General features: G+C 48.4%; 1 protein-coding gene across 4 annotated transcripts in view; it reads right to left on the reverse strand.

Annotated features, from left to right (window-relative positions):
• LOC147683199 (outer mitochondrial transmembrane helix translocase-like) overlaps positions 1–27546 on the reverse strand; it is a 230258-nt gene that overhangs the window by 134413 nt on the left and 68299 nt on the right. The gene's annotated exons all lie outside the window — the stretch shown is intronic.

Consider the following 27546-nt stretch of genomic DNA (forward strand, 5'->3'; position numbering starts at 1 on the left):
CGAGGTCTCGTCGCACCCACGGTTCTCAGCTTTGCTGTAGAGGTGGGTAGAGGTCAGAGGTGCCAGGGAAGCCGGTTCTCGTTGAGCTGGGTAGTCGGATTCCGGAGGAAGGACTTGCAGCAGACCGCAGTGTTCTTAAGATGGTGCCTGCGGATGCAGGGTGACTACTCCTTAGTCACAAGGGAGAATCTTGAAGAAGAAATCTTGAAGTCCTTTCGTAGAAAGTCGTGTCTTGATTCCAAAGATGATCTAATTTGGAAGGGGGCCCGCTCCTAACTTTATACTAGGAAAAGGGGCTGACCCGGTGACTAGGTCCTGCCTATGGGTGGGACTAGGAGGGGGGTGGTTACACCCCCTCCCATGCCGGACTTTCCCCAGGCCAGGGGCTGGTGTGCCACTGGAACTGGTTCTGGCCGGCCTATGCGTAGTGAGCACCGGGGTGCCACTCAGCAGTCACCTTCCTGTAAAGCCCTGCCTACCCAGGATACACAAAACCCTGTCTGGGATGGTGCTAGCACCGCCCCGGACAGGAAACCCTTTGTCCAAGCTCTCCTCGCTGGAAGGACTCCCAGCAGCAGGAGGTCAGACTCGTGTCTGTGGTGGCAGCATCCATTTTGTGGAGCTGAGGCTTCAGTTAACTTTAACCGGGGTTCACAGTTACATACATGTCGTGTCCCTCTAGAAGGGTGGAATGCTAACCCCGTCGCCAGAATTGGCGAGGGGTTAGTATTCCAATTTGTATGACACCTTACTCGACATGTTTTGATAAAGCAATACCAGAGATAGCATATAACCGCGAGGATTATAATGCACTTAAGAGTATATGGTATGCGTTATCATGGAACAGCTATTAGGACTTGGTTCCGCAAGATGCAAACGGGCTCAGCTCATGCCAGAGCACCATTTCACACGATTCCGTGCACTCTGCCTTCAGGATTGTTAAGGCCTGCCATAGGAGTGACTGATAGGAATCTGTGTGTCCATTTTTAGGGTTAGATATAGGTATACTATATCTACAGTAAAGGGTGATTACACGACTTTGCCCCAGCTGTCATGCAGCCAGTTGAATCAGATTTAGGAGGCCAGCCAGTGGTGGCATAATACATGCTTCAGCCCCTGGTAGGCCCTGGGTACACCTATGCCCTGAGTTACAGGGTCTGATAAGGTGGCCCAGTACCAATTGGTAAATGCACCTAGGGTACATGTCGTAATTTAGAGAGAGAACAGCCAGGCTGTGGGTCTTATTGGCAGGCCCACAGCCAGAGAAAGTCGTAAACCAGTGAAACAAAAGCAAAAAATCTGGGTGATCATAGGATTGCAGACCCTACTCTCCTACAGCACCTACTTAGAAAATAAAAATAGTATTAACAGAATAATAAAGTGTATATAAATAAATATATAAATAAAGAGGCAACATTTAAAATTGAAATTTTTAAATGTTCCGTAAATCTGTAGGAATTTGAAATTGGAAGCTAAAAAATAAGTTGGTATCCTCAGATTGATTTGTGTGTAGTGCAAGTGCATAAAACAGTCTATAGCATGGACGATGGGTGGCCTGAATTGAATTTAAAAAAGCTCCAATCTTCCCATTAAACTTAAAATATTGGTTTTTAAATTTGTTTTTGAATTAAATAAAATATTTCAACATTTGTGTATGTGTTTGATGGATGCATATGTTTCTATTATTTGTGAATTGTTATGCAGTTCATAGCATCGAAATTGCACCTATTGTCCTTGCCAGCACTGTCAATGACGTACCAACATCACTACTAACCATCACACTGCTACAAGGGTGAAAATTCAGACTCTTTCATGCCCCCAATCTGTTATAAGAATAGCTTGGGTGGCAGGTATAAGTCATTTTTACGTTATATTGAACGAATAAACCAACTGTTCTTGTCCTAATCTCTAAATGAGATATACAGCGCCATCATGTGGCAGACTGTCAAAAGTACAGGTGCTGACAATTATGTGCCGGTGCCAATTATCGGCTTAAAGGCACTGATTTCCAACAATGATTCAGTGGAAGTCCCCGGATTCAAAAGGTTAGGAACCACTGAGATGGATTATCAGCAATCTGGGTGTGGGGATTCAGCAGGTATAATGGATGTAAACACCCTCTTGCACAGAGTGGATCCTGCAAGTCGTGCCGGTACTAGTTCACTGATGGAAGACCTGGCACTACTTATTTCAATGCCATGATTACAATTGCAACCCCTTCTTATATGGAAAAGAGACACTATGAGCCAATTTGATCCAAACACCTAGACGTATAATTCATGTACCTCTGTGTTAAAGGCTAAACATACAAATAAACGACCACAAACAGAGAAACAAAAATTCAGTTGAAGACACAGAGGGGCAAACATGAATAGACAAAGGTACACACACATACAAACATGTATGAACACAAATGAGCAGCCACATACATGTAAACATAAACCAAAGCACACATACAGACAAGTACAGAGGGAAAGGTATGTGTACTCACAGCACATAAACACAGCTGTACACAAGGGCCTGCCTAGTGATGCAACAGCTTTACCAGCTGCATCGGGGGTCAGACTAACTTGTTCTTTATGGGTTATTACATTTTATCTGTGACTTGCAGGTCACCAGATAGAAACTAGTAAATACTACAGGAAAGAAGATACCATGACAAAGCTGTCTGTGGGGCAAACACTTGACAGGAAGAATGAGAAAATCACAAAGATAAAATAGATAGGATAATGAAGTGGCAGAAAGAGAAATACAAAAGAAAATGAAATTGCACACAAATAAATAGGATGGCCAGAAAGAAAGGAAGCAGGACTGGAAAAGTAAGATGAAACAAAACACGAATTAAACGAAAAAGAAGGAAAGTAGGTGGGAAGGAGAAAGGAAGGAAGAAAGAAAAAAGGATGGCGAGAAAGAAAGAAAATAGAAACAAAGAAAAAAAGGAAATTCGAAGGCAGAAAAGAAAGAAGGAAAGCAGGATAACAAAATGAAATAACAGAATAAAGAAATATGGAAAGGAGGAATCAGATGCGAAGAAGAAAAGAAAGAAAAAGTATGAAGGACAGACAATGAGAGGAAGGAAAGAAGAGAAACATACATATTTCAAGTTAGGAAGAAATATGAAAAGACAAGCAGAAGGAAGGGAAGGAAAATTATAAATAAGGAAAAAATAAGGTTTGAAGATCAATGGGGAAAAGGAAAGAAAGATACACAGAAAATAAACAGAAATATAAAGAAAGACAGAAAGATAGCAAGGATGAGAAATGGCATGGAAGACAATTGACAGAAATAAATAAAGAAGAAATAAAAGGAGAATGGAAAGGGAAGAGAAATTCATATAAAGAAAGGAAGAAAGATCAAAAGAAATAATTAATTGCAGAAGTAGAGTGTAGGAGAGTAGGGTCTGCAATTCTATGATCACCCCAGATTTTTGCTTTTTGCGTTAACTGGTTTACGACTTTCCCTGGCTGTGGGCCTGCTAATCAGACCCACAGCCTAGCTGTTCTCTCTCTAAATTGACACACATGTACCTTAGGTGCATTTACCAATTGGTACTGGGCCACCTTATCAGTCCCTGTACAGTATACCTTAGGTATCCAGGGCATAGGTGTACCCAGGGCCTACCAGGGGCTGCAGCATGTATTATGCCACCCCTGGCTGGCCATCTAAATCTGACACAACTGGCTGCACGACAGCTGGGACAAGGTGGTGTAAACACCCTTTGCTTTAGATATAGTATTCCTATATCTAACCCTAAAATGGACACATGTATTCCTATCAGTCACTCCTATGGCAGGCCTTATCAATCCTGAAGGCAGAGTGCTTGGAATTATGTGAGATGGTGCTCTGGCATGAGCTGAGCCCGTTTGCAGCTTGCGGAACCAAGTCCTAATAGCTGTTCCATGATAACGCGTACCATATACTCTTAAGTGCCTTATAATCCTCGCGGTTATTTGCCAACTTTGGTATCGCTTTATCAAAACATGTCGAGTAAGGTGTCATACGAATTGGAATACTAACCCCTCGCCAATTCTGGCGACGGGGTTAGCATTCCACCCTTCTAGAGGGACACGACATGTATGTAACTGTGAACCCCGGTTAAAGCTTAACACAGCCTCAGCTCCACAAAATGGATGCTGCCACCACAGACACAAGTCTGACCTCCTGCTGCTGGGAGTCCTTCTAGCGAGGAGGGCTTGGACAAAGGGTTTCCTGTCATAGGCGGTGCTAGCACCATCCCAGACAGGGTTTTGTGTATCCCAGGTAAGCAGGGCTGAGAGGAAGGTGGCTGCAAGTGGCACCCCGGTGCTCACTGTGCATATGCTGGCTTGAACCAGTTCCAGGGGCACACCAGCCCCTGAGCTGGGGAAAGTCCGGACAAGGAAGAGGGGTGTAACCACCCCCCTCCTGGTCCCACCCATGGGCAGGACCTAGTCGCGTGCCAGCCCCTTTTTTTAGAATAAAGGTAGGAGCAGGCCCCCTTCCCAAATTAGATAATTCTGAATCTTGACTACTTTCCACGAAAGAATTCTTGAACATTTCTGAAGACTCTCCCTTGTGGCTAAGGAGTAGCCACCCTGCATCAGCGGGCATCATCTAAGCGCTTGCGGTTTGCTGCAAGTCCATCCCCCGGATCAAGACTGCCCAGCTCGACGGGACCCGGATCCCCTGGCATCTCTGACCTCTACCTGCATCATCAGCCCAGCTGAGATTCGTGGGTGTGACGAGACCTGAAGGGACCGGCCATCTTCAAAACTGCACGACGCTTATCCAGCACGACTGCCGAGGGATCCTCGAGTGAGTGCTTTGGGGTTTGAGAAGCCCTAACCCTGAGCAGCTCCAGCACCGAAGTCCAGCCCCCCAGCATCCACGAGATCTGCGTGGGGCCTTTCTGCTCTTTGCTGCTCACCGCGTTGTCCGGTCACTTGCCTGCTGGCTAGTGGCCCTCCTGACGACGAACCACGACGATTACATCACTGGTCTGGTTGCTCCAGACTGGCCCTTGCTCCCTTCCAAGAGAGGAGCACCCCGGACCCTCCTGGTCCACTCCAGACGCCATCTTGAGTCCACCGCGTGGGCTTGCCTTTGCCAAGGTTTGTTGCCCCAATCCTGGGTCCAGCATCGCCGACAGCAGACACCTTCGTGGGACAGCTCGCACCTCCATCCTGGTCGCCGACAACGCCTCCTGGTCCGAGAGACTGCAGAGCCCAGCGTCGCCCACTCACCTGGTCGAGGTGACTTCATCCGGTGCCATCATGGTGCCCACCTAAACACTGGCTAGTGATTAAGAACTGAGTCCTCTCTGCTTTCAGGTCGTCTCCATCACCGATCCAGGCTTGGATCACATCGAACTTCTTCACTGGTCTCCTGCCAGCAACTTCTTCTTTCAGGCTCCATAGACTGTAACGAGGATTCCCAACGTCTTTTGAACCCTATGCAGCCGCAGCCCCTGGGCTAGGTAACCTGAGCATTTCGGTGCACCAACGTAGGTTCACTATCTAAGTGTCCAGATCCTTTTTCGTTTTCAGCCTATCTAGTCGGATTCGTCCGATAACTGTAACTTTACGAATACTAGTATCCATAGACTTTGTCCCGCATCCCGCGTGAGAGTGCACACTCTGCACCCAATCTCCCTAGGCCTCCTGCTCCTAACATGAAGGTTCAGTAGTGTAGTCCTAGCGATCCTGAAGCCTCTGGATCTTGTTACTTACCTGCTAGTATTTCGCATTCCACTTTTGTAGTATATGGTTTTTCGTGCCCCTCGGGCATTTGTGTAAATAGTGCAACTTAAAGTATTTTCTTAAGAGTTTTGTTGTGTGCTTAGCTCCCTGACTCATAAAGAGTTCAGGGTAGACTTGTTATAAATAAATATCCTTTTATTTTCATAACAACTTGTGTGGTGTCCTTTCACTTGGTGTTCAAGGGGTATATGTGATGGTATAACAGCTGGCTTAACACGCCCTCTAGAGTTTAGCCTAAAGACTGCTCTTGTCCATGCTACTAGGATAGCTGGTCTATAAGGTTGACTTACAACCAATCATCAATAAGGGTCGTTTGGAATGATACACAGTGATCACTAGAATAGTGAGCACTACATATCAGGCCAACTTCTCACATAGAGGACAAAACAAAGAATAAAAGCAAACAAAAGATGGAAAGAAAAAAGAAAAGACTGAATGAAAGAAAAAGCAAGAAGGAAAGGTTAGTAAATATGCTGCTGCTCTTCTTTGGACATATTTTAAAATAGAGCTGTGGATACATTAGTTTGCACCATTTTTTTCCTCAAACAATTCTTACAAACCTTTATAGAAACTTTCAAGATCGCTCATTTTGCTCTCTCATTCCGTGCAATATATGATTCAAAATGGGTGGTATTGTATTTTTCTGGCTATTCCCTTGGCTGTACACTCAGACACACATTCACACAATTCACCCACTGACAGCTGCAACATATGTAACGGTATAGACTCATATTCTTGAAGGCACACAAATAAATAGATAGATAGATAGATAGATAGATAGATAGATAGATAGATAGATAGATAGATAGATAGATAGATAGATAGATAGATAGATAGATAGATAGATAGATAGATAGATAGATAGATAGATAGATAGATAGATAGGATAGGTAGATGTTTGTGCATCACAAAGTTATCACTTAAAGATGTGTAAAATCTTAGGCAGTCAGCGAGTGGCAGTCTAGGCAGAGGCAGGCATGGGTGGTCGGTTTAGAGAGCCGGGACCTTGATGCTGATCGGGACCAGCTTGGTGGATGATAGACATGACAGACCAGTGCTTAATTTGTACAACAATTAGTGCCAGGGCTCTTGCCAGCAGGCCACTTAAGCTTGCTCCACACATTGCCTCTGCCATGGTGCCAATGATAGTAACAACACAACTGCTAACCATCACACTCCTACAAGTCTGACAATTCGGACTATTACAGGACCCCAAAGCTATAAGAATGGCTTGGGCAGCATATCGACACAGATATCTCATGTCCACCATCTTTCTTGTGTGGAACTATGGCTGAATATAGGGTCAGTAATTCCCCATATCAAATCAAATTAAATCAGGTGCATTTGTATAGCGCAAACATATCACTAAAAAGTCTCATGGCGCTTGCAGAAGGCTCTGATTAGACGTTGACTTAATTGTCAAATAACCATGTTTTCAGCAGTTTACGAAAGCGGTTATGGTCGGGGATGATGCGTAAGTGAACAGGGATTTTATTCCATGATGCCGGACCAAGGAAAGAGAAAGATCGTCCGCCTTTCCTGGCAGTACGAATTCTCAGAGGAGTGAGCAATGATGTATTGCTTGATGTAAGGGTCCGGCTTGGCTGGTACCACTGTAATTTTCTGGACCAGTATTTTGGTCCCCTTCCATACATGTGCTTATGGATTAAACATAAGATCTTAAAATGAATTTGCTTCTTTACTGGAAGCCAGTGTAATGATCTTAAACAGGAAACAGAAGAAGTCCTAGGTGGAAGATCAAGAACCAGCCTTGTTCTGAACTATTTGAAGCCTTTTCAACAGGTTTTCATTAATTGAATACAGTAGGGCATTTCCATAGCCCATTCTATTGATTATTAGCCTCTGGACTAATGGTTTCCTGGCCCCACTGGGAATCCATTTGAAAACCTTCTGGAGGCTACGTATTATTCCAAAGCACGTGCCAGAGATATGATTTATCTGACTTTCCATAGACAGTTGATTGTCCATGTAGATGCCCAGGTTCCGAACTGTGGATTTAGGGGTAGTACAGGTGCCGAGGTTAGAGGGCCCCCAGTCCTGGACCAATGCTCCTGGGCTTTGCCAAACAGCAAGATCTCGGACTTATCTCCATTCAGATGGAGATGGTTGGAATTCATCCATCTGTAAATGTGAGACATGCATTGCTTGAAGCACTGTTTTGTTTCGGCTGGGTCCGGGCCAATGGTGATCAGAATCTGTGTGTCGTCCGCATAGGATATGACATCAAAACCGTAGAATTCGATCACCTCGGCCAGAGGTGTCATATATAGATTAAAAAGGGTCGGGCTCAAAATAGGGCCCTGAGGTACCCCCATCGCCATTGGTCTATCCCCTGAAACATTTTTTCCCATTTGAACTGCGGTTACACAGTCGGCCAAGGAGCTCTTGAGCCACTTTAGGGCATTTCCCCTTACACCAATCTCCTACAGCCTATGTTCTAAAATGCTGTCGGAGATGGTGTCGAAGGCGTCAGACAGGTCGAGCAGGACTAGAAAGGCTGACTGATGTTTATCCAAAGCCAGCCTGACATTATCCATAACTTCGACCAGAGCTGTCTCAGTGCTGTGTGCCGCCCTAAAGCCAGTGTGAAGAATCGAGTAGTTCATAGCTTTCGAGGTGGGCAACTAACTGTTGGTTTATAAGGGATTCCATCATTTTACCAAAGTAGGGGAGTAAGGATATAGTGCGATAATTAAGAGGTTGTTTAGGGTCTGCTGTAGGCTTTTTTAATATGGGTTTGACCCTCGCGGCCTTCCACATTTTAGGAAATGTTGCTTCCGCAAGAGACTTATTAAATAGACTTATGAGATCGTCTAGAATCACCAGTGCAATAATGGGGAAACATTTTGGAGGTACTGGATCTGTTGGTGATTCTGATTTTATCTTTGACATAACAGTTGTAACCGATTTTAAGTCGCACTTCACAAAATCATTCAGGATACAATGGGGGGTTAGAGACAAGCTGTGCACATCATCAGAGTAAGTATTATTGTGCTGTGGAGGAAAGGATTGGTGAATGGAAAAATTTTGTCATCAAAGAATTTGGAGAGCGTGTCAGTCCAGTCTTGTATTTGGGACCGATCGCTGGTTGGGAGGGGAGGTAAATTCTTGGAAGATTTAATATAATTCCTTACAGGAATTTTCAGCCTGAATTATCCGAATTAGAAAGAATTGTTCTTTTGCCAATTTGGTATCATTCATATAGTTATGGTGGATATTTTTATAGTTTTTACGTTTGTCGTTCTTTTTGCTTTTTTGCCACTTCCGTTCCGCCATACGACACCTAAGCTTGGTGTCCTTTAACTGGTCAGTGAACCATGGGGAGGTTCAAGATTTAATTTTAATCTGGGCGAAAGGAGCTATTTTATCCAGAGCGGTCCTGATTGCTTTGTCAACATCATATGTAGTTTGGTTAACACAGCCTTCATGTCCAGGTGAGTCTAGGCGAAAGTATTTAGAAAAAAGAGATGGAGTGACTTTCCGCCAAGATCTTCGATCTATTAATTCACTTTTATGGTCAACTTTGATCGTATTGTTAGGAATGGCAAATTTTATCATATAGTGGTCAGACCATAGTAGAGGGACAGGGGGTTCTATTTGGACACCAGAGAAGTTAGTAAAAAGAAGGTCCAATGTATGGCCAGCATTGTGAGTAGGGCCTGTGACCAGTTAGCAAAGACCGAGCGTATTCATGTTTGAGATCAATTGATCAGTGTCTAAGTTTGACAAGATCCCAGCATGATAGTTAAAATCGCCAATTAGAAGGAAATTGTCCAAGGCCAATACATAGGGAGCGTTGTTTTTTAACAGTTTGTTATGGAAGTCCTCTTTGGGTCCAGGAGGTCTATAGACTAAGGCCCCTCTCCAGGTGCCATTTGATAGGCCATCTATCTTAAAAATACATATTTCTATGTGCCGTGAGCTCTTAGTTTCTAAAATTATGATGTTGAGATCTTTTGTGGAGGCTACTAATAAACCACCTCCTCTTTTCTCTTTCCTGTCCACTCTGATTATCTTGTAGTGGGGTGGAAAGGCGATGAACACATCAGGGGATGCACCTTCGTGCAACCAAGTCTCTGTGATAAAGCAGATGTCCGGAGCTACCAGATCTAAGAGACTCCATAACTCTAGTGAATGCTTTGGGATGGAACGGGCATTCAGATAGATGGCACTAACTTGGGTGGATGTAGGAGGTTGGTTAAGACTTGCGGCTTTTCAAATTTAATTTGATTTGGGGAGACTAGTAGTACATGTTACATCTACATTTCTTTGTAATTCGGCAACTTGTCTATTAGTTAATTCTAATCGAGATTTGTTTAGGCTTCTTAATTCAGTGCTAGAGTATTTTAATAATGCCATTTTACCTTGAAAGTCAGGACTTTGCTAAGGGCTGAATAGTGAGTAAAACTGAAGAAAAGAAGGGCAGGGGTCCTGGCGTCTGGCGGCGGTCGGGCGCGGACGGGCGCAGATGGGCTTGCCTTTGGGGCTCCGCCACTGCGCGCGTCCGCGCCCTGCCCTGATTTAAATAGGAGAGTGTGGCAGGCAAAGGCTAGACTGCTGCCTGCAACTTTCGGGCGGTGTCCCGGAAGTTTGAAGGTACCTTCCATGTTGGCCATATTGTGGGACTTGGCTCACAGAGTGACACTTTGGCTTTTGCAAACCGGGGACGGCAGCACTCGAACATGGACACCCGCTTCCAGTGTTGTCAGATTTTTTAAGCTTTCTATAGCCCAAAGCCAACTAAAAAGTAGCCCAAACTAGCCCAAAATTGCTACTATAGGGAAGGAGAGGCAGGGACAGCGTTAAGCAGGCGGTGAATGCATTGGAATTGATGTTGCAGCAGTATGTCAAGTAAATATGTGTCTAATAAAGCGCTTTAACATACTACTTTGCTGGAGCATTGTATGTATATTTATAATCTGGCAACAAGCACAAACCAACATTTTACCACACAACCAGAAAGATATAGCTCAATTGTGCGTGATCTAACCCAATCTGGCAACACTGATGACACAGCCACTCCCTCTCAGCTGATATACATCCACACCACACCCATCCAGCAGAGGCGTCACAGGACACGTGACCCTGATAATGTAAAAGACCAGGCGCCAGTGCACTACGCCATTTTAGAGTTTAGAGTACGCGGCCTCACTTCTCACTGAGTTAGTAGCACCGCAAGCACTGAGCGGGTGTACAACCTGCAATGATGATAGGTGCACCTCTGCCATGGCCATATCAAGATTCAGTACCCAATGTGAGACCTATTACCTTGCAGAACGGAGCTGCATGATGTGGAGGGTGCCGTGACCGCAAAAAGGTGAGCTGTGAAGCCTGGGTGCGCTGCGGCAGGCAGATACCTCTGGGCGGCGGGAGTGGATGGGGTGCAGCAGCCTGGATGCAGAAAGGCTGCACAGCGATTTAGGCGTACGCAGTCGTATATAGCCTGCCATTACCCTTTCTTATTGCATTTTGAACAAGTTTTCCAATAGCAGGACAGTTTTTACAGTCGGACAAATGTCTGTCGCTCCCACAATTGTAGCAAAGTAGTTGAGTATTTCTTTTTTCATACTTTGTACTCTTAGATTTACCATCAAATTTTGACAAACTTTCCTTTCTCTCATTTTTTTTTAAAGAGGTAAGGTGTGTTGGGAGCATCGAAGCATGCAGACACAAGCGTGGCATTCCTCTCACAGCTCGTGTCTGCCTTGCGTCGCTTTGGGAATGTTATGTTTTGAATGTGAGAAGGTTGGGAAGTAGAAGTTAACGGGGGTTCAGTCATTCTTTCTTTATACTTGCTGCTTACAAAACATGTCCTGAGGATTAAACCACACCAAGAGAATTACCGTCTCTGTCTTTTCATTCCTGCAAAATGGTCTTTCCTACAATTACTAATTCTGTACTATCTTTCAGATGTGGGAGCTTGAGGGTGCACTGTGTCCCAGCACGTGGTTGGAGACACACTGGTGACACAAAGGTGAGCTGCGAAGATTTTCTCCAGTGTCACTCTCTCACTCCTTTTCCCTCTCTCTTCCTCTCTCTTTTGATGGACGCATGATGCACAATCTTATCTTGCGTTTTATCTAACAGGCTCTGATTCACAAATTGACGTCCTCCCCCCCCCAACACCACCAGAGCTGTACACGTGTAGAACCTGTGATGATGCGTGACCATCCTGGCAATAACACCCAGATTGAATTGTGAGCTCCTTTGACCACGTGTACTGAGGCTAAGGAGGTTCCTTCGGCACCTGGTCGACTCTCTTCGAGACACGCCGGTGGTGAAAGGTGAGCCGAGAGGCTTATTTGTGCAGCAGCGCGCACTCACTTCCGGCCAGGGGGAGTGGATGGGGTGCAGCAGCCTGGATGCGCAGCAACTGTTATACACCTCTGGGCAGTGCAGTGTATGGGCTACAGCAGACTGGGGACCATAATATCAAGAACGGTGATAACAGTATCACCACTTTAGCAGCAGGAAGCGGCGATAAGTGGCTTGATAATATGCCCTTGAGAATACCCATAGAAGCCCAGGTTCTGGTGTGAAGGACATCAAAACTGGGCTTCTATGGGAATTCACAAGGGTATATTATCAAGCCCCTTATGGCCGTTTTTGCAGCAGTTTCCTGCCGCTAAATCGGCGATAATGTTCTTGATAATATGGCCCAGGGTGCGCAGCGGCTGTTAGATACCTCTGGGCAGTGGAATTGGATGGGATGCAGCAGCCTGGGAACGCAGAGCCGAAACACAGAATTACTTGTGTGCAGTTGTATATAGTCTGCAATTACTAATCCTATACTATCTTTCAGATAACTAAACTTGAGGGTGCAGAATGTCCCAGCACGTGGTTGGAGACACACCGGTGACACAAAGGTGAGCTGCGAAGATTTTCTCCAGTGTCAACACTACATCTCCATCTCTTCCTTTCTCTTTCTCTCACACTTTCTCTCTTTCACTGTCTCTTCCTCTCTCTCTCATTCTTTCTTTCTCTCACTTCCTCTCTCTCTCTCTCTTCCTCTCTCACACTGTTTCTTTCTCTCTTCCTTGTATCTCACTCTTTCTTTCTTTCTTTGTTAATATTACTCTGTTTCTGTCTCTCACTCTGTCTCTCTCTTCTTCTCTCTCTCTTCTTCTCTCTCTCTCTTTCTCCCTCTCTCTTCCTCTCTCTCTCTTCCTCTCTCACACTGTTTCACCCTTTCTCTCTTCCTCTCTCTCACTCTTTCTGTCTTCCTCTCTCTCTCCCCCTTTCTTCTTTCTCACACTGTTTCTCTCTTTCTCTCTTCCTTGTATCTCTCTCTCACTCTTTCTCTCTTTCTCTGTCTTACTCTTTCTTTCTGTCTTCCTCTCTCTCACTCTTTCTGTCTCTTCCTCTCTCTCACACTGTTTCTCTCTTTCTATATTCCTTGTATCTCACTCTTCCTCTCTTTCTCTCTCCTTTGCTGGACACATAACACACCATCTTATTTTAATTTTTGTCTTGCAGGCTGTGATTCACAAATTGTCGAGGGATTACACGCCATGGCTATACATATTTTTATTTGTTGTTGTTTTCTTTTAATAAAATATTTTACACACATAGTTTTATTTGTTGTTGTTTTCTTTTAATGAAATGTTTTATATGTAAATCCATACATGACTAAGATTCTTAATGTCCAACCTCACAAGCATTTTTTTAATTAAAATTACAACACCAGGAGGGGCAGGTTGGCACGCAGGAAGGGTGTGGGAGGGGGGGGGTTGCATATTGATTACATTCTGTAGCTCAAAATTTTAACGGGGGGTGTTTAGAAATGTTCCAATATTCTTTTTCTACATGTGACCATGAGATGTTGATGATGCATTGATGGTGGCATTTGTCTCTGGATGTCAGAGATATGCGTAACATGTGAGTTCACACAATAAAATCTGTTTTCAAAAAACAAAATTACAACACCAGCCGATTTGTTAGGCTCCACATCTAAAAATTTTCCTGTCACATTTGTTTGTGGGGGGTGAGCGGGGATGGCGGACAAGCAGGTGCCTCTGGGGGATGTCGGAGCAGTGTTGGGTGTCCGACCTGCACCATCGTTGCCTCCATTGCATCTCTTCTCAGAGACCTGCAAACCGGTGGCCTGGCTCGTAAAAATGCGGGCCCGAGAAGTCGCACCGGAAGAGCTGCGAGCCCACCAGTGGTTCGCAGAGGGAGACTTGCGGGCCCAAGAAGGTTGATGACGGTATGCTAGTGATGTGGGAAGAGGGTGCGTTACCAGCTCATGTGAGGAGAGGCAGTGTGAAAGGGGTATCTCTCACAGACAGAGCTCCGATATGTTTTCAGAAATGCCTCAGACAGATGCCAGCTAATGGACTGAATCACAAAATGGCTTTTCAATGCTCATATAGTAAGACTTATAAACAGTTTGTACCCAGGCTCATAGAGGCAGAAATACGAGCCGTCTGCTCCCAAAGGAACAGCAACGTAGTAGCTCGCAGAGGTACAGGCACAGCAGCGTACTAGCTTGCAAGGTAGATAGCTGCGAGCCGACGTACTGGCTTCTAAAGGCATACCTCCGAAGTGGTGATGTTGGGCACAGGGAGCGTGAAAGGGTTATCTTCCTACTAGTGTCCTGGAGTGGAAGTCATGCTGCCTGGCGCTCACCTATTTCTCCTTTATTGTTAATAAAGCTTAAACCTTCACTGCATCCAAATCATCATTACACAGAGCTCCGCTATATTAAATTGCCCCCGGAACCTTTCTTTTATATTTTCACTCATTGCGAGGCACAAGATGGCTGCTAAAACTTCCTGGTTTCAGGTGTCAGCAGCCAATCAGAGGACACTTCCTGTTTTGAAGAGTTAACAGCCAATCAGAGGCAAGCTCCTGCTTGGGAGTAAGGCACCGACCAGATATATATATGTTTGTTCCCTTGACTATCTCAAAAACTACTGAACGGATTTACACCATTTCAACAAACCGCGCTTTCTGGACCAAGACCTTCCTCCCTGCTAAATTTGGCATAAGTCTGTTAAGCAGTTTGACCTGTAGCCTTGTCTAAAGGTTCCTATGGAAATTCCATTGAGAAAACACGTTTTCACACCCCGTTTTTTTCTCAGCTCCCCTCCTTGACCAATCACCCCTAAACTTTCAAGATAAGAGCTGATCAAAGAACAGAAACTTTTTGGAAAATTTTGTAAAGAATCGTCAAACAAAGCCAAAGTTATAAGCAGATTTGAGCTCCAGGAGGGGGGCTGTGCAACCCCCCTCCCAACATGAGTGAACCCCCTAGACTACGGAGACCCCAGCTGGCACCCGCAGCCCCAGCGATCTTCGCTAATATATTTTAAGAAATGCCCCCGGGACCTACCCACCCCGGGGTCTTATTAAAATAAAACACGGGAACCCGCAACCCCAGCGCAAATTATGCCAATTTAAAAAAATAATAATAATAATTTGGGGGACCCCCTGACCAGGCGTAGGAGGTCAAGGTGTTTCTACTCTGCCCCCTTCTCTTTTTTTTTACCTTTGTTTCTCTGTTTTCTAACGACTTGAGCCACAATATGGCTGCCAACACTTCCTGGTTTGGAGTGTTGGCAGCCAATCATAGTGAAGCTCGTGCACGGGACTTTGGCTCCGCCCAGATATCAAAACTTTTATTTTCCTAATTTCTCAGCAATTACCAAACGGATTTACACCATTAAAAAAAAAGGTCGCTTTCTGACCCATGCACTACCTTTGTGCCAAATTTGGGGTAATTCCGTTCAGTAGTTTCAGCTGTAGCCTTGCACAAAGTTTCCTATGGGAAATAGATGTTTTTACTCTGGTAGTTTTTTGAGAAATAAAAAAAAACAAAAACGGATTTACACCATTCAAAAAAAAGGTCCCTTTCTGAACTAAACTCTACCTTTCTGGGGGCGTGGCCAAGACGGCAAGCATGGCGGACGCAGCTTAAGGGAGCTCCGTCCCGCCGGCGCAATATCCTTCTTAATATCCTGCACCACCCCGACCTAAAGACGTCCAGGCTGGGCATTTGACTGTCGGTGGTGGAGAGTGTGCCCACGGCAATTTGGGTGAACTGGGAGTGAGACTTCTGGCGGCTTGAATCCCGGAGCGGTGAGGCCTGCGACGCACGCGGAAGCTGGGACCTCGAGTCTGGTGAGGTCCGGCCGGAAGTGCAGCGGCGCTGGGGTCGGCAAAGAGAGGTGTGCCGGCGTCCCGGAGCTGCGGATCCTTGCGGACGAACAGCAGGGCTGGAGACTGCAGAGGGATCCCGGTGCTGACCTAGAATTGAGACACCGGCGGGGGCGGGGTAAGCTGCCAGTGAGAGGCGAGCGGCATCGAGGGGGGGGGGTGACTCCCTCAGGAACGTGCCGTATCCACTCGGCGGTCGAGTCGGACCGCGGGAGCCTAGTGGACCGGGAGAACTAGGGGGCTCCCGTCTTCGCCCCCCCTCCCAAGACCCCCCGTTCCCCCCCCCGGCGGATGCGTGTGTTGCTGCAGAGAGTGGCGACTCGGTGAGGGCCCCGTCCGGGCCGTGGGCCAATGCAGTGCACCTACGAGTGCCCCTCACTAGATCGAGCCGCGGGGCGGAACTGGCGCCTGGGCCTGGCTAGTGGACTGGGCGACGACGGTTAAAACAGCCGAGGGGAGCTCAGATTATCTCTCACTGGCCTTGGAGCTGGAAGGGCACGCGAGCCTCTACGACCTTGTGGTGAAGGCCCTTACCGGGGGACACTCAACTTCTGAGACTGTAGCCGGGTGTTTGTCCAGCGCTGGGGGACATACTATCACAACTGGCGCCGATGGATGGGGGTGTCGCGGTGGTAGACTGAGTTGGTGAAACAACGCGCATAGCCACACTGACATCCTTGAAATTGAGACGCGAACCCCCACTGATCTTGAAAGAGCGGGAAAGATCCTATCGGAGGTCCCTGACCGGAGTGGAGAGGGCAACTACCCGGCGCCCCGGCGGCCAGTTGGGTCCCTATACTCGAGCCCGGAGATCAACATGACGAGGGGCGGCAATAGTGGAGGCACTTTGAAACAGGGCCCCATCGACAAATTCACAGGGCCGAGCGGCGGAGCGGGGACTTCCGGAGGCCAACAAGGACCGGGACCTTATGGCAGCTATAACGCAATCTAGAGACATGCTAGACGCAAAAATTGGGGCAGTTGGGGCCGATGTCACATTGCTACGTCAGGATTTGCGTAATGCTGTGGCCCGTATAACTGAAACTGAGACCAGAATCACGGGAGTGGAGGATGATGTGGCGATTCTCAAGAAGAAAGTGGCAACTATGGAAAGGATTCAGAAGGGCCTTGCGCTCCGGGCCGAGGATGCAAAACGGCGGGCCCGGAGAAACAACCTGCGGTTTGTGGGATTTCCGGAGGGCAGCGAGAAGGGCAACATGGAGGCATTCCTGACACAGTGGCTGTAGGGGTGGCTCCCCCCGGACTCCCTCTCGCGCTGCTTTGTAATCGAGCGGGCGCATCGAGCACTTCTCCCAAAGCCACCGGTGGGAGCTCGTCCCCGACCAGTAATTGCCAAACTCCTCAACTATCATGACTGCAACACTATCCTGAGACAAGCGCGAGCAAAATAGCCCCTAATGTATGAGAATCACAAAATACTGATATTCCCGGACTACACTAAGCTGGTGCAGCAACAACGACAATCCTTTACTGCAGCAAAGGCGCGACTACGAGGCCTTAAAATCCAATAAGCCCTGCTCTACCCGGCCCGCCTGCGAGTGGTATTCCAGTCCCGGACCCAGTTCTTCAACACTCCGGAGGAGGTTTTTGCCTGGACAGATGAGACGGTCCGAGTCAGGGTGCATACCCCTCCGGGCCGCGATTCCGACTCGTCCTCCACAACGGGACCCCCGAAGACCCCCCGGAGGTCGCGAAGCAGGAGCAACTGGAGAGCGCGTTCTCAGAAGAGCCAGCCTCCCCGGGATGGGGCAACGGGGGACACCAATACAGATGACACTCCGGCTCAGGAGCCATGAGGTCCAGTGCTACTCTAAAACTTTCTAGTGCAAGATCCCAGATAGATGCAGATGGATCATGATCCTACCGGGAGCGACGATAGCTCTTGAGACTCACCACCAGACTCTTTGCTTAACAGTTATTGTATAGAGGTGGGACGTGGGTTGGGGGATGCCTGAGGGAGGGCGGACATCACCCCCGAGGTTAGCGAAGTTAGTTGGGTAAGGGGTAAGTTGGGATTGGGTGGGTAGTTTGGGGGGAATCCATTGGAATAGTGGGTCTTTAGCCTCACGTTGGGGGCTGGAGATTATCTATACCGCGACAGATACTTCAATGTTTCTGAGGTATGGGGGGGGGGAGTTGTGGGCAGGGCTGGAGGCGAGGGAAGGGTAGGGGGGCTGTTGGGGGGGTGCGAGTCTGGGGGGAGGGGGTTAGAGGGGGCAGTTTGTACCGACACAGTGTCCATTCGCGTCCGATTGCAATTTTATGTGTGTGTGTGGCCCCAGGTACCCAGGGCCCTGATTTATCTGCCCATCGATGGCGGTTGACACCCACGAGACAGGCCCTCCACGGGCGTCACTGCGTGTAGTGAGTTGGAATGTACGGGGAATGCTCGACAAAATAAAGAGAGGTGCAGTATTGCGGCTGGGGAAGAGAGAAAAAGCGGATGTGCTGCTCTTACAAGAGACACACCTCCTAGGCACCAAAAGCCTTAGCTTACAACGGTATGGCTATCAGCAGGTGTTCCATGCAGGCTTCGTGAGAGGGTCACGAGGTGTCGCAGTTCTAATACATCGCAGGCTGCCCTATGTACATGAGACACAATGGGTTGACACCCATGGCAGATTTGTTTTCATCAAAGGAATGGTGGGTGATGAGCCAATGGTCTTTGGTAGTGCGTATGCCCGCCCCCACTGCAAGAGGCCCTCATTGAAAAGCTGTTTGACGTGTGGGCCGAAATCCCGAATGTGATGGCAATAGTGGGCGGTGACTGGAATGATGTAATGAATGGACGAATGGACCGTTATAGGCCCGGAGGGGGTCTTATAGCAGATGCCCCCACTAAATTGAGTAGCATGGTGCAGGGGATGGGCTGGATAGATGCATGGCGGTACCAACATACTCACAGCCGCGAATATACATATGTCTCTGCAGTACATAGGTCCTTTTCCAGACTCTATTACCTGTTTATCCCTCATACCTGGATACGGAGGGTGGCCTCCACGTCCATGCTCCCGCGTGGCCTGTCGGATCACTCCCCAATAGCGATGGACCTACATCTAGATAGGAGGCGGCAGCCCTTTAGGTGGCGCTTGTCCACATGGCATCTGCAACAAGATGGCTATCAGTCGCATATGCGGGAGGCCATATCTCAGTATTGGGACAGCAATGATAGGCCTGAAACGTATGACTTGACCCTTTGGGAAGCTTTGAAACCCATGCTCCGTGGTGTGGATATTGCCTGGTGTGCGGCAGCCCGCAGGACCCGTAGGGAAGAGATAGAGGAGGCGGCGAAACGGGTCCGGGACCTGGAGGAGGAATGCAATACAGTGGGGAATGTAGATGCCGTTGGGCAGCTGCTACTGATGCAGCAGTCATATACTTCTCTGCTAATGGACGAGGCTCGTCAGCTGTGGTTGGCTACACAAAGTAGAATATATCAGTGGGGAGATAAATCCAGCACCATGCTCTATAGGCTTTGCCAGGGTACCTTCCAGGCGCAGTCCCTGCCGGGACTTCGTGACGAGGTGGGGGATCCTGTGACGGCCCCGGCAGAACTGGCTGCCAGCTTTGCACAATACTATGCAGCCCAATATGCCCCTCAGGAGTTTCTCCCAGCGGAGGATGTAGACAAATTCCTGGTGGACCTCCCGCCGCGGGCGCTTTCAGATGAGGGGCGTGATCGGCTGGAGCTCCCGCTATCGATGAAGGAGCTGGACGCTGCACTCGGGGAACTGAACACAGGTAAGGCCCCCGGGCCTAATGGATTCCCATGTGAATTCATAAAGACATTCCATCTCCAGCTGGGGATGCGCTACAGAAGGGCACTGGAGGCAGCCAGGGAGTGTGGTCGCCTTCCGGCGGACTGGCGACACGCTGAAATTGTGGTCTTCTGTAAGCCTGGGAGGCCTCCTGAACAACATGCCTCATATAGGCCAATATCGCTCCTAAATGTTGAAGCGAAAATACTGGCAAAAGCCCTAGCTAATCGCCTCCTCCCATACATTACAGATCTGGTACACCCAGACCAGGCCGGGCTTATGCCCCATAGGGCGACGAGGCACAATATTCGTCGCGCGCAGGTGGTGATAGAGGGGGCCCGGGCTGCCAAGATCCCGGCGGCGCTCCTCCTGGCTGACATTGATAGAGCCTTCGATTCGTTAAGTTGGGTCTATCTCCGTGCGCTCTTGTCTCGCCTGAACCTTGGACCCCATTTCCTTTCGTACTTGCAATTGCTGTACACGGATCTGACGGCGTAGGTGAGAGTGGCGGGAGCGGTGTCCAGCCCCTTCCCTATCGGCCGAGGCGGATGTATGACGTTACAACGCAGGCTATTACAACGCCTGCCTTTACAACGCGGTTTTTACATCGCATACCTTTACAACGCATAGCGCTTAGAGGTGCTGGATAGTGAAAAGTTTAATTTTCTATTCCAACTCCAGTCCCCGTGGACACTAGGGAAGGTGTTGGATAGAAAATTAAACTTATTCCCTATCCTAGAGCGCCCCCCAGCGCAATGCGTTGTAATGGTTTGCATTGTAATGACCGCGTTGTAATGGTAGTGCGTTGTAAAAGTTTCGTTGTAAAGGTTGTTCACCGGCCGAGGCACCCGGCAGGGCTGCCCTCTCTCACCTTATTTATTCGCCCTGGCAATGGAGCCGCTGGCGGCGTGGGTGCGAATGGACGCGCATATGCGAGGAGTTGAGTGGGAGTCGGGACCGTCCGATCGAATTGCACTCTACACTGACGACTTCCTTTTCTTCCTTACGGATATGAATAGATCCGGGCCCAGAGTCCTTGAGATAATGCGGATATTCGGGGAGGTATCCGGCCTTCACTTGAACGTACGGAAATCCACGCTGTGGGTGCTGGGAGAGCGCGGGGGCTAGGATCCTGGGCGTCAGCGCTGCAAGAGGCGGCTGGCGGCATTAAGTATAATATTCCTGACGGATGTACCTGGGGTCGCTTGGGCATGCAATGTGATGCCTGTATGGGACCGCGTACGGTCAGATATGAAAACATGGTCCAGAATGCCCTTGAATCTCTATGGCAGATCAGCCATATTTAAGATGGTGGCTCTCCCGCGTCTCCTTTATCAGCTGCAAAATTATACGTATCCCATTGCGCCACAATGGTTCAGGCAGGTGAATTCGGCATTGAGTCAGTTTCTTTGGGCCGGAGGGGTGGCGAGAGTGGCACTCCGCACATGTTTCCTCTCCACGTATTGTGGGGGCCTGGCAACATCAGACATCTTATCCTATTATCAAGGGTCTCACTTATTGGTACTGAACGAATGGCGGTATGGGGACCGGGGCGACCCGGCCTATGCCTTTGAGAGATACATGATGGACCTGGACACGCTGCACGCCATTTTATATTCGACGGTTATAAGGAAGAGGCTCCCAGTGGTTACCCAGGTGGTTTTCCAGGTGTGGCGTGGAGCTCTACGCCGTATGGGGTGGTGGAATACATTAACGAGAGAAACCCCACTGTTGCAAAATGGGCAGTTACCGGCACTGGCGTCCTTACAAGGATTTCGCGGCTGGGATGCAATCGGTATATCGGCGTTGGGCCACGTCATGAAAGGCACGACCCTCAAATTGTTCCAAGCATTGAGAGAAGAATACGATATGCCTAGAACCCAATTTTTTAAATACCTGCAACTCCGGAACGCCTTAGCCTCCTCCTTGGTTGGCCTAGACTCGTTGCCCGAATTTAGTCCCCTAGAGGAAAATAAGAAAATATCTAATATATATCAGACACTTGTTACACATTGTTCTTCTCCACTAGACAAGCTACGATCGGTGTGGAAGGGAGATATAGGTGCCTTGGAGGAGGAAGACTAGAGGGGGGCCCTGGAGGCTCCGAGAGGGGCGGCAATTGCAGTACGCCTGCGTTTTATTCAATTCAAGTATCTGCACAGAGCCTACTATACTAGGGATCGATTGTGGAGAGCTGGTCTGATTGCCTCCCCTGAGTGTCTGCGGTGTGGGTGTGCGGTGGGCACATTCATACATACGGTGTGGTCGTGTGAGAAACTGACGAGGTTCTGGACTGGTGTGTGGAATTGCTTGTCTGAGGTGTTGGCTGGGACCTCCCCCGCTCACCACAACTGGGCCTTCTTCATGTTATGGAACAGATTGGAGGAAATATTTATAAACGCCATCTGCTGCTTCTGGGCCTCACGGTGGCCAAAAGAGATGTAGCTCGGGCCTGGAAGGACCCTAGGGCTCCTTTAATAGAGGTGTGGGAGAGGGGTTTGGACTTTTGTATGGGGCTGGAGCGCCCGATATTCGAGGCCAGGGGCTGCCCCCGGCAACATTTTAAAATATGGAAGCGATGGGCGGACTATAGAGGGCTGTGGCTGGAACCACCAGTGCAACGGGACGCTGATGCAGAACAATTGCTTGTTGACCCTGGGTGAAAAGGGGTACACACTGACTGTGAATTTGATACATTTTTTACTTTAGGACCATGTAGACACTGTGCGGGGATGGGGGTGGGATCCGGGAGGGAAGGCAAGGGGAGGGCATTGGGGGAAGGGAGTTCGGGAATGTTCATTTATCTCAAAATGTTGATTGAACAGCTTGTATGTGATGGCTATTTATCTGCTCACTGGCCCCCCTGGTTCATGGGGAGCAGTGTCCTCTCTGTAAATCATCAACAACATAATAAAATTTGTTCTGAAAAAAAAAAACTCTACCTTTCTGCAAAACTTGGGGTAATTCCGTTCAGCAGTTCGCGCTGTAGCTCCTCACAAAATTTCCTATGGAAATTAACATGGGGAAACGCGTTTTGGGGCCCCCCTTTTTTCTCAGCCCCTGCTTGATGAATCACCACCAAAGATAGCAGCTGACCTAAAAAGTGCAACTTTTTGAAACATTTCATAAAGATTTGTTGAACTACGCCAAAGTTATAAGCAAATCAAAAAATGCTTTTCCTATGGAAACTAGGTTGCAACTATAACTACCTACTGACGACCGCCAGTAGGTAATATATATATATTACCTACTGGCGGTCTCCAGTAGGTAGTTATAGTTAGGACCTATTTTCCATAGGAAAATCCGCAACATTCTATTCCCAATATCTTTGGCGCCGATAGACGAATCTGCGCAAAATTTTCAAAACTCATGGGGTGCTCCGGTCCGCTCCTATCCTGAAAGTTTGGGGGTGATTCATCAAGAGGGGGCCGAGAAAAAAGGGGGGTCCCAAAACAAGTATTCCCCATGTTATTTCCCATAGGAAATTTTAGACAGACGCATACAGCCTGAACTGCTGAATGGACTTACAGCAAATTTTGCAAAAAGGTAGACCTTGGTTCAGAAAGCGCCCTTTCTTTAAAATGGTTTAAATCCGTTCAGTAGTTCCTGAGAAATTAAAAAAATAGTGGTGAAAAAATCATTTTCCCATAGGAAACTTTAGACACTGTTATGGCAAAAACAGCTGAACAGAATTACACCAAATTTGGCAAAAAGGTACTGCTTGGCTCAGAAAGCGACCTTTTTAAAAATGGTGTAAATCCGTTCAGTAGTTTTTGAGAAATTAAGAATAAAGATAGCGATATCTATGGCTGCAGGAAATCCGCGCACCCTGTGCGCACCCTCCCGATCACGAGCTGTATGCTAATTGGCTGTCAACACTCCAAACCAGCAAGTGTTGGCAGCCATCTTGTGCCTCTGTAGAACCGAGGCACAAGAAATCAGAAGAACATGTGCCCAAAACGCCCCTGACCCCCTAGGCCTGTTTAGGGGGTCCCAAAATAAATAAATAAATAAATAAAAAATATGCAAAATCCGCGCAGGGTGCGCGGATCCTGCTGAGAAAACAAAAATGAAGCGAATACTCCCGCGCTTCGTTAATATTCAGCCCCCCGGGGGGCCAAATCCCAGGGGCAATATGAATATGGGGATGGGGCCCAAAGGGGCCCCCCAGCCCCGGGATCGCCAGGGCAAATAAAAGACATGGGTGGGGGGCTCAAAGGCTCCCCCGGAAGCACCGGTGACTGCCACCCCCTGAGGCTTTAAGAATATATTTGCGGGGGGCTCACCGCCCCCCGCAGCCCCGAGGACCGCCACCCCCGGGGGTTGATTTTCCTTTTATAAATAAAACCTGTGTGGGTGGGCTCAAGCCCCCCCACACACCCCAGGGACCACCACCCCTGGGGCTTTGTAAATTGTGGGAGGGGTGGCCCCCCTCCTGGAGCCTTCTCATGGCCCGGGGACTGCCACCCCCGAGGCTCCTGCAGTGTCCCGGGATGTCCACCCCCTGGACACTGTAGTTTGCTATGGCAAGGCGCCCTGTCATAGCAAACTTGGTTTGGATTTTGAAAGAGAGAGCAGGGAAACCTGCTCTCTCTTTCAAAATGCAAACCAAATTTTTTTCCACACGGGGAGCTGCATTTTAGCAGTTCCCCATGTGGAAAAGCAATGCCGGCTCCCGAGGGACACGGGGAGCCGGCGGGACTGTGGGGGGATTGAATGAATGAAGTGTGATTTATGACCGCGCAACTTAGCCCAGTGGGTGTCAAGGCGCCTAGCTCAATATCTAGCTGAATCCACCAAGTGACAGGAGCTTACTGGTAGGCCTTAATGAAACACCAAGTTTTAAGGGCTTTCCTAAAGAGATCCAATGAGGGCTGAGATTTGATCTCCAAAGGAAGTGTGTTCCATAGTAGGGGTGACAGGATGGAAAAAGCCCTACTCCCCCATCTAACCTTCCTAGAACGAGGAACTACCAGTTGGTTCAGCACTAGAGAGTGTAGACATCTGCTAGGGACATACCGGGTGAGCAGAGACCCAAGAGCATCGGCAGGGCCTGCCATGAGGGCACTGTAAGTAAGGCAGAGGAGTTTAAAGGACACTCTAGAAGTAATAGGGAGCCAATGGAGGCTCTTCCTTGCTATAGTAGCAGATGCAAGCCATGGCAGGGCCAACACAAATCGCGCCGCGGCGTTCTGCACAACCTGTAAACGCTGCAGAAGACACTTGTTGGCCCCGGCATAGAGTGAGTTACAATAATCCAGCCTTGAGCCAACAAGAGCAATCACGATCTGCTTGCGTGCCTGGGGGGAAAGGTAGTGAAGGATTCTTTTGAGGGTCCTGATGACACCCCAACAGGTGGCCACAGTCCTGTTGACCTGAAGCTCCATAGAGAGTGAGGTGTCGAAGATGACGCCGAGATTCCTAGCAGATTGTGTGGGAGTGGGGCAGGTGCCTAGAGAAGAGGTCCACCACTGAATGAAATGAAATTTGATTTGTAGAGCGCATGGCTGCCCGAAAGCGTCCCAGCGCTTGCTTAGGGAACCCGTCCTGGTATTCCCCTGTGAGATAACCCATTACTGGGCATCCCCAAGGTGAAAGCCAGGCATCCCGCTGCGAGAGGCCGTTGTGGAGATTAAGCAAGCTATTGCCCAGAGTTACAGAGTGGGACTCCATGATTGGAATAGGCACCGAGGCGAGAATTGTCAGGTCCGGGGAAATTTGAGCCCAAGACCCGCCGAGGCAGGGAATTCAACCCTGGTCCGGGCCAGACCTCTGCATCAGGGTCTGCCGCTCCAACCACTTGAGCCACACTTCTCCACCCACCACTCACCCGACCACGCGTCCTGGTCCTTACCAAAGACCAGGACCTCTGTTTTGTCGCCGTTCAACTTTAGGGAGTTAAGAATCATCCACTCTGCAACAAGCTGCATGCAAGACCTAAAGTTGGACGCGGAAATACTCACAGAGTGGGCCAGGGACACCATAATCTGTGTGTCGTCGGCGTACGACACCACCTCCATCCCCTGGGATCTTACTAGTCTCGCAAGAGGGGCCACGTAGATGTTGAACAGGGTCGGACTCAATGCTGACCCCTGTGGCACCCCACATTGCAAAGATTTAGCAGGGGAGAGGAAATCTCCAAGCATCACTCGCTGTTCTCTCTGCTGTAGGAAAGAGTTCAGGAGACTCAGGGCCGGCCCTGTTACCCCTGCCTGCGTTAACCGAGATGTTAAAGTAGAGGGAGACAGGGTGTCAAACGCCGCCGTGAGGTCCAACAGCACTAGCACGGTGGTTTGGCCAAGATCTACTTTTCGGCGAATGTTATCTACAACCTTAGTCAAAGCAGACTCCGTGCTGTGGAACTTCCTAAAGCCATGTTGGGACCCGTCCAAGAACCCAGAAGAGTCCAGGAAGTTGGATAAGTGAAAGTTCAAATGAGCTTCCTACATCTTAGCAGGAGCCGGCAGAAGGGATATTGGTCTGAAATTCTTAAGGAGACCAGGGTCCAAAGTGGGCCTTTTAAGAAGAGGCTTCACTATCGCCTTCTTCCATACCGTAGGAAAGGTGCCCTGTTCCATAGCTCCATTCATTATTTCCAGCAAGGGGGGTAAAATGATGTCCCTACATTCCTTTAGTACTTTCAAAGGTACAGGGTCCAAAGGAGAGGCTGATTTAGTTCTATCGAGCACTCGATTAAGACCATCCAAGGAAAGCGCTGGGAAGTGGGTAAGGGTTAGGGTAGGATTACCAGTCCAAGATTCAAGATTCAAGATGCTTAATTCCAGAGGAATCATTGTCATTCAGGATATTCCTCTGGGATTGTAGAGCAAGATAGATATCATCTATTTTTTTATAGAAGAAGTTTGAGATATTATTGCATAACTCCTGTGTGCCTACCACGGGGTCAGGTGCCTGAAGAGAGCAGAGGGAGTCCACGATCTTAAAGAGCTCTTTGGATGAAGTAAGAGAACTAGTCAGGTTGGTGAAATATTCCTGTTTCTCCTTGATAACTCTGCTTTTATATTCTCGCAGCAGGCGCCTTTATACCTCCCGTTCTGTAGGATCCCAAGATTTGCGCCAGCCTCTCTCCTTCCTTCTACATTTTTGTCTGAGGAGCCTCAATGATTCTGAAAACCAGGGGGCTGTAGGTTTCTGTCGTGCCACATATCTGAGTGAGGTAGGGGCTAACTCATCAGCTGCTTTAGTGATAGAGTCGGCAAGTTCCAGTGCCCCCTCATCCACCGCCCTCTGGGATGAAATACTGGTGGTTTGGATATAGGGAGCCAGAGCCTCGTTGGAGAAATTTCTGAAGCTTCTTTTAAGACATTTTTTTTTTTTTGAAGACCTTTATTGATAGCATAGCCGTTCATCAACATAGACATTTCGTGCAGTTCCACATTAGTTGGCGAATACGTCTGAAGGACCAGATGGTCTATACTCAGGGAACACCATACACAGCCAGAATGCCGGCATCCCGGAGGCCCGGCGGCGAAATGTAGTGGAATCTAGGCAACATCTACTATGCATAATGCCCACTGTAAGCTTTAAGTAGTACTATATAACCGTCGGCCGTCTCAATCACAGTCAGAGCATGGCGGTCTTATAACATATGAACGTGAAAAGTAAACTACCCTCAAAAAACCCCCCCCAACTTCCCCCCGTTTGCTGTCGAGTGTATACGTGGAATCCAAACCAATCTCCCATTACTAATACCCCTGGGTGCGCCCCCCGAGTGTGCTGTACTATCCCTCCACCCGTGCCGCCCCGTACCCCAAATCCCTCCCTGCCAACCTCCCCTGAAGAGCATTCACCCACTCTGCCCCACCTTCTCACAAACTCCAAACATCACT

Source organism: Lissotriton vulgaris, chromosome 11 (genome assembly GCF_964263255.1).
Source record: "Lissotriton vulgaris chromosome 11, aLisVul1.2, whole genome shotgun sequence".
Taxonomy (NCBI): Eukaryota; Metazoa; Chordata; class Amphibia; order Caudata; family Salamandridae; genus Lissotriton; species Lissotriton vulgaris.